Below are 14,498 nucleotides of genomic sequence, written 5' to 3' on the forward strand. Positions count from 1 at the left end.
ATTGTCAATTAACAGAAAACAGTGCTCAACTCCACTGTATAGCTCCAAGTAAAAATATTAGTTAATGTCTGCTGCACATCATGATCATGCACTACTTTTAATGTCAGGTACATATTACACATCATGATCATGCACTACTTTTAATGTCAGGTACATATTACACATCATGATCATGCACTACTTTTATGTCAGGTACATATTACACATAATGATCATGCACTACTTTTAATGTCAGGTACATATTACACATAATGATCATGCACTACTTTTAATGTCAGGTACACATTACACATCATGATCATGCACTACTTTTAATGTCAGGTACACATTACACATCATGATCATGCACTACTTTTAATGTCAGGTACATATTACACATCATGATCATGCACTACTTTTAATGTCAGGTACATATTACACATCATGATCATGCACTACTTTTAATGTCAGGTACATATTACTATCTGGTACTATGCAATGTACCTGTATTTTGTGCGCATGTCAACTTATTCACTCCAATGGAGCACAGGAAGCTTGCACTGCTACTCCCAATGGGCAGAGCCCAAGCCTTTTGTCAAAGATCAAATTATGTCCTCACATTTCAAAAAATGTTTGAATCTCTGGAACCACAGGGATTATGAAAAAAGTATGAACGGCAAACTGCACAAACTATTTTTATAGTGGCAGTATTCTTTAGGTTCTAGGTCTTAAAATGAATTTGATAAACCATAGTAACCATTACATTTGTAATATACTGTAAACAACTTACAGTACCTCAGCAACTACTAAACTTACATACTGTCAGCAACACGTTATTTTTGTCTGACAGCTTTCATACAAGACCAAGGAGTTCTGTCATTGTTACTTTTGAGATATTTTGAAAAATGTGAAAAATTATAGCTATATAAAATTACCATAAAAATAGTTAATGTCTAAAATATGAATGCAGTTCAGTTTGCCATTGTGCAAGCTTTAAGATGGGGGGGGGGGGGGAGACTACATGGCATGGTTTTGGAATTGATGCAAATATGAACAGACTTATTTGATGCCTAGAGAAGTCAACAGGAGTTGACTGCAGATGCACCTGCATGTAGAGTTAACACGGTCATTTAATGTTGCAAACATCTTCATTCTGTAGCAGTCTGCAGTGCCTGACAAAACAGACTACATTCAGCAGACAATACCTCAACTGCTAGCTTATACTCTTCCTGTTTAAAGATAAACAATGGCCAACATAAAAAAAAGCCACAGTTTCCGTGAAACAGGGACAAGACAAGAGTAAATATAGCTCATAGTCCAGACATTCTACACCCTCTGAAAAGTACATTCGTCAAAACTTATAAATGTGCAATACAACTGTGCAATTTTAAAAATGCAGGTCAAGATTAACCAGTCCACAATCTGTCAGTCTTCCAAAACTTGTTTTGTGCCAAACCATTAACTTTAAAACGATTTTCCCCAAAATCTCAGCATGTTCTAGAATGAAAAGGTGGCACAGCAATAAAACAAACATTAGGCTGCATGCATTAGTAAAACATTACTATGTGTAATTTTAGTCTGTTTGGAGCTTGAACAGTTAACAGTGCAAATTCTAGGACAAGGAACACAACAAGCACACTACAAAAAAAGGATTCAGACCAGTATTACAACACTGGAATATGTCCATCCATCCGCAACCCCCTCCCCCACAACTCTGCACACGAGGTCAGAGTGTCCTTTGTCACCTCACAGCAAGAGGTTTCTTCGGTTCAATTCTTAGTTGGGACACCTTCTGTGCAGAGTCGGAACTGTCCTCCTTGCGTCCGCGTGGGTGTCCTACTAAGTTACAAAGATGCACATCTGGAGAGTTTCTCCCCGGGCCTCAGTCATGTTTCATTACCTCATTTACAGCATTGTGCTAAAGCTCTGCTTGCAAGCTGCTGTGCAGATTAACAAGTTATGTACTCACCATAACGTTAGATGTATGCAGTCCATCTCGCCTTACATTCTTACCCCCGGGTTCGGAACCGAACCTCTGCTCAGACTCTGCCATACTCTAGCTCGAAGTCTAGAACTGGCTCGTGGTCACGAGGTATTCATCATGCAACAGGCCCATTCCACAGATCTGGTTTGCCACACACAACACACCCAACCGAAAGTCCGACACCTGGAGACTATACATCCAGGTCCTCAAGGAGGGGCTGGGGGGTTAGTAAGAATGCAAGGCGAGATGGACTACATACATCGAACATTACGAGTACATAACTTCTTGATGTTATGTAGTCCAATCTCACCTTCATTCTTCCCCGGGACAGCGTCCCTAGCACCTTGACATTGGGTGGCTCAGTGAAAAATACTCTTTAGCACTGCGGAACCAAAGGAGATCTAATTTGTAGTGACTAATAAAAGTAGGAGGCGAAGCCCATGTTGCTGCAGCACAAATATCCATATACATCCTAGCCTGAAATGCAGTAGAGATAGCCACAGGTGTAGAATGAGCCTTCACTTGGGTAATTCTTTACCATTGGAACCATAAATAAATGAGATGCAATTGGAGATCCAGCGAGACAAGGTTACTTTAGAGACACGAAACCCAAGTGTCTGAACACGAAACCCACAGTTGATCAGATTTCCTGAAATCTTTTGTCCTATGTAAATAGAAACGCAATTGTCTATGAACGTCTAGCTGATGAAACTTAAATTCTGCCTTGTTAGAAAATTCAGGAAAAAACACTAGCAACTCAATGGATTGGCTGATATCGACAACAGAAGCAACCTTTGGAATAAAAGGATTGGTTCTTAAAGGAGATCCTGTAGTTGTGAAACACCAAATAAAAGTGGCTTAAAAATCGATAAAGCTTGGAGCTCAGAGACCAACCTAGCTGAAGTTATGACTACCAAAAATACTGTCTTCCATGACAAGAATTTTAGGTCACATGTAGCTGCGGGCTCAAAGGGAGCAGAGGTGAGCTTCTGTAAAACAAAAAACACAGGTCCCATGCATTACTGGATCAAAGACTGGAGGTCAGAGGAACATTGTCCCTTTCAGAAAGGTCCTACAAAGCCTGAGCCACAAGGTTGGGCTCATTAGCAACATGAAAGTAGAAATCGCTGCCAATTGCACTTTAATGGTTGCTGCAGCGGATCCCTGACTGAACAGTTGAGAAAGAAATTCTAATATTGCCGAAATAGGAGCTGTGCAAGGATCAATATAGGTCTTTCACAGGCCCAAAATAGAGAATCTCTTCCACTTACTGGAATAAATCCTGGTAGAAGACTTGTGGGAAGACAGAATGTGGACCACTTCTGGGGAAAAATCATGAAGCCTGACTAGGAAAGGAACTGGAGCAGCCAAGCTGTCAACTTGAGGGTCTGGATGGAGGAATGGAACTGTCCTGACATTTGAGCCAGCATCTGGGTCCAGAATCCAGGGGTCATCCACTGGTTGAAGGAAGGGAAACCAAATCTGACAAGGGCAGTTACACGAAAAACAATAGGGAGGACTAGGTCCTCTAACTGAAACGGGCCTAGCCCGTGGGAAGAAAGGGAGAGGACAGGATACCAAAAAAAAACGGCCAACAAAAAAGGATACAACCAGCCAAAGAGAGACACCCACAGTAGCTATGAAAATAGCCTTTTTAGATCAAATATCCAAAACTTTAGAAAAAAAAAAGTATACTTTGCCACGGCCAAAAGCGAGACCACGTCCGAGTGTAACGAGCAGCAAACGAGATCTGGAGAATGGGCCTGTTGCATGATGGGATACCTCAGCCACAAGCCAACTGAAAGACTTCAAGCTACAGTATGGCAGAGTCGGAGCGGAGGTTCGGCTCCGAATCCAGGGGTAAGAATGAAGGAGAAGTGTTTTTGATTACATTTCCAGGAAAGATCAAGTTATTTTATAACCATCTGGAACACTACCTTTAGGGCAGTGGGCTGAAGGATCCTTTCCAGTCAGGTTCTTTTATACTCGCCACAGTACTGAAGCTGCTCCAATTAGAGCAGTTGCTGCTCTCTTGCAGAAACACTATACAATGCTCCTGATCTCTGCAGCTTTTGACAGTGGATCACAGTGCCCTCAGAGAACATCTGCATTCCTGTTGTGGAATGCAGTCTATGGGTAGAGTTGTTTTTCTTCCATCCTGTCTAGCCATAGAGTTTTCTGGACGTCTTTGCTCTACCATGCCAAATGCAAGCTTCACAAAGCTCTGTTCTGGGCCCCTATTACTCAGTGTACATGCTCTCTCTAGATCTATTGATGGAAACTAGTTTATAGCCTAGTTATGCAAAGGCACTCAAAATTAATTTCTCCCTTCCCAGGATGCGTATTAGACGACCACAACGTGGCTAAACCACAAAGACTGAGCCCATTGCAGTTCACAAATTCAGAGAGACCTTTCTGCCCCACATTTACCAAATTATTTGATGATACAAGGTTGGATCTTTTCTGCACTAGTGGTTTCTGTCTTTGTAAAAAATACGTTAATGCTAAACATGGACAGAGAGCAGTGCCCATTTATAATGGAACAGGTTTTGCATCAGCATGCATTTCCTGGACAGAACTAGAAGCTATGGCACTATTGTGACCCTCAGTGATTTAGGAAGGATGGCTGTGGTAAAAATGTGGTAAAAAATGAGAAAAAAAAATAAAGGGAGTTCTGCAAAAATCATGGATAAAAGGCAATATTCAGTGACATTATGCAAAAATCAAAGACAAGACAATTAAATATGGACTTTGTGATGGACACAACAGGACTGGAAGATAATGAAATAGAAGCAACCTTTCACATTTGTTTCCACATAAAAAGGAATCCAGAGTGCATTGGGGATTGAAGACTGGATTAAACCAACATACAACTAACCCTAAAATGGATTAGTAAAACTTTCAATACGAAATTCTTCTATGTATACTTTTGTATCTCTTCCTGACTGGATAATTGACCCCAGTGTGAGGTCAGCTATGAAGCAGAACACATACAAAATTGCACTAATGTGGTATAGAAAAACTCCAAACCACAGTGGCCACAAGGAAATGAACTATAGAAATAAAACTGCAACTTATAGCGTCAAATACTTTTAGTATGCTTGTCAGACTTCAGAATAAAGAACTTTTTACACAGAGCTTCTTTAAAGATCTACCAATTAAATCACAGTACCGTTTAACCTTTAATCCCCTCTCTTAAAAAAAGATTTAATGTTAATACTTTTGTTTAACCCTGGAGGTTGGTCTGCCTTTAACCCAAATTGCCACTTTGCTTCAACAGTTTTTTTTGTTTTTTTTAATTCAATCCCCTCCCCTTAAGTGGAATATGTTCAATTAAAGAAATTAAAACCTTTTTATATTTGTCACAAATTCTGGAATGCTTAAACAAGGCACCCATAACACTGTACAAATGTTTTTAGTGCGTCTAAAACAAAGCTGGTCATACCTATATAAAAAGTTGAACACCCTGAGCACACAGCAATATAAATTAAACCCAGAGATTTGCAAGTGCATCCTTTAAAGTAAATGGAAAAATGAAGGGCTTCAATCCATTACAAGTGAAATTAACATTGTATGCATAACATTCTTACATTTAAAAGGGTGAATATTTGGACGTGAACATCAAAGTACATAGAAGCTACAAGTTTATTAAAATATTTTACACAAGTTATTAATGAACAAAGACACTTTTTGGGATATGGGATATCCAAGTTATATAAAGATGCCACGAATCCTCAATTTCGTCCAACTGTATCAGACCCCAATAATGTCTGATGGTACTGCTTTACTCTTGGGAACCTCCAGGAACCCATACTTTAGAGACTGTCAAAATTAAAACAGTATGATTTTAGACACGAAAATACTAATAACTGTGGATAAGACTAGTATTTTTTTCACAAGATAAAATATTTAAATATTTTATGTTAATGGAGATTAGTTTGAAAAACAATTACTCAAGATTCAAGGGGTGGGTAGCAATAGGGTCTTGTGCTGCTCCTTTATTTGCCAACTTCGATGGTGGGAGCAGGAAATACTGCCTAGGAGTTCTGACAAAAGAATTACATAACATTGTTTACCATAGATCTACCAGAAAGTGAGAGCATTAGTTTTATTGAGGAACTTAATCAGATTTGAGACTGAAGTTAACTGATTTTTTTTAGATGTTACTCTAGAATGGAATTTAAAAGGATAATTTATTAAATATCACCTTTCTATATGTTTTACTAGTGGACATCCATATTTCGTTAAAAAACAAATTTGTACAGAGGTTGACCACAAAGGAGAAAGATTTTTAAAGAGTTATTATTGAAATGCATATTCCTTAAAAAAGCAAGAATTAAAAAAATGAAGTCAGAAGGTAAGCAACTACTAAAATCATCTGCTTGTTTGAACTTGAAAGCTGAGAACTACCCAACTGTATTTAATGTCTGCTTGTTTGTTAGAATTTGAATGCTCTGTGTACTACCCTGTCTCTTAAATGTCTGTTTTCTTACACCTTCATTGAGTCTCGTCCCCACTGTTCATAGGTTTTAATAATCTATCCTTCACTAAAACCCTAAGAATCTAGTGAAAGGACCCACTGCAAACAAACCAACTCCTCTTTAGAAAAAAGACTTGCCGTCCGGCTTAAGAACCCAGTTCACTAGGAGGCAAGGAAGTATGTGTTATCCAACGGTAGTAATTTTCAACACTTGTTTAATATCTGCTGCTTGTATGATACGCTACCTAGCTAGGATACCCAGCAGCCATACTCCCCTCTCTAGTCCCTAAATACTTATACACATGTTTTCTCATTTCTTAGTCTTGTACTGTCTCCTGTAATTTATCTACAGTAGCACTCGTAAACCCTTTACCTTTTTATCTCTGCTACCTTGTGTGTTACATTACAGTATCTGACCACTAGATGGCAGTCTAAACTAGGATAGCCCCTTATACATCCATCCCAGTTTTATTTTCCTTTGAAATAAAAGCTCTGTCCCAGGATTGAGGATTTCCCTCCTGCCCTATCTTTCCACTTTACCTTCTTTCCACTTACTTTCTCCACATTGTTTCCTCCTTTCTTTCCCTATCCTTCCAAACTAAGGCACCAAGTAGTTAGCCATTTGCTGATTCTTCCCAGACTTTCTCGGTTACCTGTCTGAACCCATTTTCGTCCCATCACACACCACCTCCACTTATTAGCCCTACCCCTTACCTCTACAAGTCCCTGGTTAGATAATTGCTTTTCTTGTAATACTCCCTAACCTCTCCCCACCCCTTCCTGTTTTGCTTATATTCTCCAGCTTCTCTCTTACAGCCACCTTTTGCACTAAACTGTACACAGCTTCTTTAATTGTACACCTCTTCCTTCTACCTACTCTTCCTCTAAGCGCTCTCTCCTTTCCCCCACCTGTAGTTTTACTTACTACACTCCTTCCATCAATATACCCAAACTCCTATCAATATACCCAAACTCCTTAACTACATATCCTAATGGCCCCAACACACAAATCTATACTCACAAACCTTCTACTCTTAACTTCAACTCTTACTTCTCTCAATACCATACACATTAACCTTGTTTGAATACTTCTCTTCCTGAACACCACCACCCCTACCAGCAAACTACCAATTTCTCCCATAAACACCCTCAACCACAGTAACAACCTCCACTTCTATCTATATATTACCAAAATACCATAGAGCTACCCATGTTACTTACTTCCTTATAAAAAAATGCCCAAACAATTTCCACAAAATCCTTAAGTTTATACAATACCCTCATCAACACCCCCTATTAGATGGTGATATTCATCCTAACCCAGGCCCCAATACGGACATTCCCAATAACCTACACAACCTAACATCTCCTCCGATCACCGCTTTAAATAGACCCTCTAACTCCCTCCTAATAGCTCACCTTAACATCCGTAGCATTAACAATAAAATTACCCACCTAATAGCTCACCTTAACATCCGTAGCATTAACAATAAAATTACCCACCTACATGCACTCAGATGTGCACTCATTCGATATTCTGTATTAGAGACATGGCTAAAGCCCTCAACTTTGGACCAGGAGATTACCCCTCCTGGATATAATATCTTGAGACTCTACCGTAAAACGAAAAAGAGTGGAGGTATAGCCATTCTGTATAAATCACCCTTCAATGTGCTCCTACCATCAGATACCAATTCAGAAACTCTTAGTGCCAAACTTCAAATAAACAACTCCAAATCCATTTAATTTGTGCATATCTCCCCCCCTGGAAATAATATCAACACTCTTAAAAACTTACTTAGTTACCTCTCTACCCACCTACCTCAGGAAACCATTGTATTAGGTGATTTTAATATAGACTGGGCTACCTGCAGTTCCCTTAATCCTCCCAATCATATAAATCTTTATGAATTCTCAAATTATAACTACTCCTACTAGAATCCATAAGCCAAGCAGCAAGGAAACCATTCTAGACTGGATCCTTATCAACAGCCACCTTGATACTTATAAACCAGGAACCCTTCCTGACGATATTAGTGACCACAGGTTAACCTATATTAAACAAAGAATCCATAGCCCAACTACTAATAATTTTAAAACCTCACGTATCAAAAATTTTTTTTAACCAAGAGCTTCCAAAATGAACTGAAAGCATGTGACTGGTCACCTAGGTCTCATCTTCCACTTGATGATGCAGTGACCTACTTTAACACTAGATTCCTTCAGATCCTAGATTACCACGCTCCCTATCGTTCTTCCCGAATAAGGACCAAAATTGCCTTCTGGCTCACTAAAGAAACTAGGCAAAAGATCCTCCTCAGAAATAAAATTTGCGCCAAATGGAGAGTCTCTAAAGGTCCATCAGATCACCTTTACTATAAACAGGTAAGAAATGCCACCAAGAAAGATATTAGAGACAAAAAAGACTATTACCTTGACCTCCAACAAACTCGTCAGCAAAAACCACAAAAATTCTGGTCTGGCATAAACAAACTTCTTCAGCCAGGGCACTCAAGCTCCTGCCCCTACAGGTTTCAACCAAAATAACCAACCAAAATTCCTGATGCCTTTAATAACTACTTTACTGAAGCCATTCGAACCCCTAGCCAATACTTTACCACCTATTACTACATCTCCATTAAATACCACAAAGACTCCCATCTCCTACCTTTCAAATACAACCGGTACATATATCACTCATTTGCAAACTCCTTCAAAAACTAAAACCATGCACCCCTTCTGCTGACAGTCTTCCAGCTGAATATCTGCAAATAGCAGCAAAAGCTATTCCCTATCCCATCTCCATCCTTAATAGAACAATTTTAGAAAGCAAAATCCCCTACATTTGGAAAGTATCACACATCATCCCTCTACATAAGGGTGGGCCAGCTGCCAACATGGCTTTAGGCCTTTCCAGAGCACAACTGCCCTTCTATCCTTTTCTGACTATAAACAAAAATCGTAACAATAACACTTTTTCCTCTGAATTATTTATTGACCTTTCAAAAGCCTTTGATATGGTCAACCATAATATCCTTATAGACATTCTAAAAGCCCAATCTCTTGACCCACAAGCATTAAATTGGTTTAAATCTTATCTGAAAAAAAAGAGACAAGCAGTATTGTGGGATAATAATCTTTCAAAATCCCTTCCTGTGAACACTGGAGTACCCCAAGGCTCTATTTAGGACCCCTACGCTTCTCATTGTTTATCAATGACCTACATACCAAAATTCCTCAGGCCACCTGCATACAATATGCAGATGACTATTTTTAGTCCATAACCTCTCTCCAGTCTCTCACCCAAACAGTATTTAGCAGTGTTGAAAATTGGTTCATGCAACAGTGCCTCCTCCTGAACCCTAAAAAAAACAAAGTTATTGCTCTTTGCTCCAACTCACAAGTCACCTCAACTGCACTTCACAATAACCTCTAACAATGCAACTAACATATCCCCAGATACTTCAGTCTACTAGGAGTAACAATTGATAATAACCTTAGTTTTGATGACCACATTAACTCTACTATAAAGTCAGTCAACAAAAAACTGGGCACTCTTTACGGAATCAAACCCTTCCTTTCCCCTTCAGCCAGAATAACTATTGCCCAGACCCACCTTATCTCTACCCTGTTCTATGCTTTGGCAATATATACCAATCAAAAAACAACCTTACCAAACTTTCCACCAGTTACAATAACAGCCAGATCTGCCACTGGCACCACCTTTAGAACTCACCACTGTCTTAACCTAAAAGAACTGGGATGGCTATAACTGCAGAACCAACTACTTAAAATACCCCTAGCCTCACTAACCTGATTTCACCCTACAAAAATCTTGCTATACTACACTCAGCTAATAAGCTTCGAGTTTCTACTATTAAATCAAATAAGGCTGGAGACTCACTTTTCACCAACACAGTAGGGAAAATCTGGAACCAGCTTCCTACTGAACTTTCCTCCCTTGCTTCCACTATTCTTTTGAAAGCATCTGAAAGAATATCTTACAGCTCACTGGCTGTGTCCCTGCTCTAACCCGGACTGATATCTTTCACCTCCTGCTCTCTATACTGCTCTACTGTTTTATCTCACCTATCTGTAGTAATAATAAAAAAATTCTTTAATTTCATGCTTTTTGTTCTCTGTATTTAATCTTAGCTTAAACCTACTAAATTACTCTGTAAAACTTTTGTTCGGACCTATCTAGCTAATGTACTGCAATCCACTTGACTATTACTATATATTGTATTTTTTTTGTCACTGCTGATGGTTGGAGCTCTACTGAAAATGGACATATATCCAGTTAGACTAGCCCGGTCAACAAATGTAAAATAAAGGAATGCACTTTCTAGGCTACTTTGTCTGATCAGTCTGTACATGATCTGTAAACAATTCTACATTGCTGTATTTTTGAAGGCTACTGTATCGATATAAACAAAGTGAAGCCTGGCAGACCAAGTGTTTAGGCAATAAGCTGAAAGGCTACCAAATTAAAAAAAGTGAAGCAACAAAGACCAACTGCTTAGCAAAATAACCACTAAAATAAATCTGAAGTTAAATTTTAAAACGTCACTACCAAAACAATGGAGGTAAACAGTGTGCATGCACAAAACAGATACTAATGACAGGACAGCCTACAATTTTTTTTTTAACATAGATTTTGTATACCCCAGAGACAGCAAAGAGGTAACTGGGAACATTTTCGGGGAGTGTGGCAAGTTGGCAGACCAAGGATTCCCTGTGGGATGCACTGTTGGATATGGTGGGCAGACTGGTGTGATGAGGGAGAGGATGAAAGGGAAAAATCAAAATATAAACCAACTATACTAGAAGTAGCAAATATAGTCAACAGATCTAAAACTGGAATCAAGATCTTTAGAAAAATGGCAAGAGCAAACTACACAGGAAAAGTGAAAGTTGTGGAAGTAATACATACAGGGAAGGAAAGAGGTTTAAAAGAAGGCAAAACAATGACTGCATATATCGTATGTGATGTTTAATAAAAGGTGTTTAAAAAAAAAAGGCAAGAATTGAGTAAGTTATTACTTGGGTTACATGATATACGACAATTATGTGAAGCAGGTTTGCAAATGTAAAAATACAGTTTGATTACTTTGACATAACAGTAAAAGTTGCCTATGTCAAGTGATTCAATAAAGGTATTAAGAGTACAGCCTACAACAGCCAAGTGCAGGCTCCCGTAACATTATGCTGAGAAGAGAACATCTTGCAAGACGAGAGTACAGATGCCAGGGATGGCATATAGCTCAGGTCATGACCTTCAAATATTTGCCAAAACCTCTGCCTAAAATCACTATGTGGGGAGCAATGCTTATCTAATTACCACACTGGCACAAATTCCAATTCAAACAGGGTCACTTCTCTCAATACTACAAATGTGCATGTCAGAAAGTCAAAGCTTCTGGGTTACCTCATACTGGTATACAACCTGCTTCAGAATAACAGCACTCCCTTCTTACAAGAGGTACTGCATCTACTTCACATTTAGTATACCGGAAATCGTATCAGGGGTGTATATTTACTACATACCCCAATACTTCATGGCAGTACCACATCATGTACATGACAGCATAGTTTCTGGTAATCACATCAGAAATGTTACTTTGAATACTACTCGTGCACTATATAGTATAGTGTAAATGTAACAGTGTTGAATATGCATCACATTACTGTAGAAAACCATGTAGTAACAGGAGTTTAACCCGAATTACATTAAGTTCTGTTAAAAGCAAAGCCCATACAACAAGATCGATGCCTCTCAGAGGATGGACTGGATGAAAGGTCCTAAACAGAAGTCACCTATGTAAAATTAAAGAAAAAATATTGCAAACGTTTGGGGCACACTACTATCACATATTGCCATGACCCTTTCACAACACAGAGCTACTATATGACTCAACAGCACACATTCCCGCATTTTTTTTTTTTAATTATCTGGTAGAAGGAACTTCATTCTACAAACCTTACTAGAACTGCTGTAGTATGTTCTTCCTGTTTAAGGATTAACTAATGGCATACTTTAAAAACCATAATCTTCGTAAAACAGGAGTAAGGCGGTGTCAAAACAAATCCCATAACCATTATGTTCCTCGAGTAGCTCATTTTACAAATTTTAACTTCCACACAGAGGACGTGCAACCCTGAAGGGAAGCTTCATTAACTAAGGGGTGCCATTAAACCACCATGAAGTCACTAAACTCAAAATGTCCCACTAGCCACAAAGTCATACTTGCAAATTAGCAGCATGAGTCAGCCAGTCTTCTCCCAATTAGGTTAGGTAGCAACTAGTTTCCAAAACTAAGAAGTGGTCAGTGAATTGTTTATACAGTAATGAAAAATTGCCAGTTGCAACTATCCTGACCACCAAAGAATATCTACATTAAGCCATTACCATGTTTCAGTTAAACCTCTATTTTTCCTAAACAGGTATTCAACCTAGAAAGAATATTTTTCATTGTAGCAGCTTTCAGTACCAGGTATTAACACTGGCAATACCAAGTATGTATCAAACTGCAGTATTTCTCTTCTTGCTTACAGACAGGTAAATGGTACAGACAAGCCATCTTCTGCCAAACAGCAGGATAAAGATGTCAGAGGAACATTGCACATGAAACTGTAGCTGCTTGGTACAGCATTGCCTCGGCTTCCTCTAAACTTCTCTCTGCAAACCTTTCCCACCCACAGTACGAACAACAATGAGTAAATCCAGGGTTGCAGACTTCACTATTAGAACACTACTGGTAGACTTCAGGATTCAGTGGCAATACACAGGTCATGGACCAATTATCCTCAGGAGCTAGTACAAAACTTCTATAGCACCAAGACAGAAAAACCACTGACCAAACTGCAGACGTGTGCGAACCAAATACTCCGCAATGAAACCACTGGTATATTGATGCTGTAGAAAATGCTGGTAGTCCACAAAGTAAAGCAAAAAAGTTTATTGTAAGACGATAGAAAGCTAGTAAGCACTTTCGTCCTAGTCCTCAAAAGAACTTAATCAGACAAGTTAAAATCAAACACAGAACACATTTTAAAGATTCCCTTTGTGCTTCACATGATAGTAGCCACTCCCCCAAGTATCAAAAATTTAAAAGGGCAATACAAACTGTGATGTCAATGACAAAATGTTAAATAAATACATGTTAATAGATATAAAAAAATATAGAAAATATATAAAACAGATCATCCACTTCACAATTTTTTTAAGAGCAATGAATATATAAATAACCATCTGTTTAAAGCTCTCACATTTAAAACTGAATTAATGGAGAGGGATTCATTTAAACCTGGCCAGTTCGCATTTAACACTGCCAGTACAATTCTCTCTTTTCTAGTAAGGCAGATGATGCACCTCCCCTGATATCCATTGTGACACCATCAATAACAAAAAAATTAAAAGTGTGGTGAATATATGAACATTTGTGTGAAATAACAGGCAGAGACAAATGCTTTGTATAAACTTACCTCAGAGAACAGTGACCACACTTTTATTGGTGGCTACTATCATGTGAAGCACAAAGGGAGTCTTTAAAATGTGTTCTGTGTTTGATTTTAACTTGTCTGATCAAGTTTTTTGAGGACGAAAGTGCTTACTAGCTTTCTATTGTTTTAGAATAAACTTTTTTGCTTTACTTTGTGGACTACCAGCATTTTCTACAGCATCAATATACCAGTGGTTTTATTGTGGAGTATTTGGCTCGCACACTTCTGCTGTTTGGTCACAAAACTTCTATAGCCTTGCAATCATAAATGTATCTTCTGTTAAACAGGAGGTTCTCCATGCAGTTCATGAAAAACTACTGCTATTTAGTTTTAAATGGCATTGGGATTGTCATTTCCCCCCAACTCTGGAGTTCTCTAGTACATGCAGCAATTTGCCCAGTCAGGTCGCTTGCCAAAAAAGATTTAAGGGAGAAAAGCACAAGCATGCAATAGTTAGCACAGAGGAGTAAGGCTCCGAGTGGTCAAGGAGCAGATTTGTATAATCAAGGGTGCACGTTTTGATTCCTCCCAACTAATTTACCTAATCAGCAA

At 38.7% G+C, this 14,498-nt stretch overlaps 2 non-coding genes across 2 annotated transcripts; both read right to left on the minus strand.

The window, feature by feature from the left end:
• Positions 1–1,130: 1,130 nt before the first annotated feature.
• On the minus strand, positions 1,131–1,381 carry LOC122805120. The gene has a single exon (XR_006365325.1).
• Positions 1,382–12,913: 11,532 nt separating this feature from the next.
• On the minus strand, positions 12,914–13,181 carry LOC122805119. The gene has a single exon (XR_006365324.1).
• Positions 13,182–14,498: the final 1,317 nt, after the last annotated feature.

The sequence above is a fragment of the Protopterus annectens genome, chromosome 6.part0, assembly GCF_019279795.1.
Source record: "Protopterus annectens isolate FY-2018-M chromosome 6.part0, PAN1.0, whole genome shotgun sequence".
Taxonomy (NCBI): Eukaryota; Metazoa; Chordata; order Ceratodontiformes; family Protopteridae; genus Protopterus; species Protopterus annectens.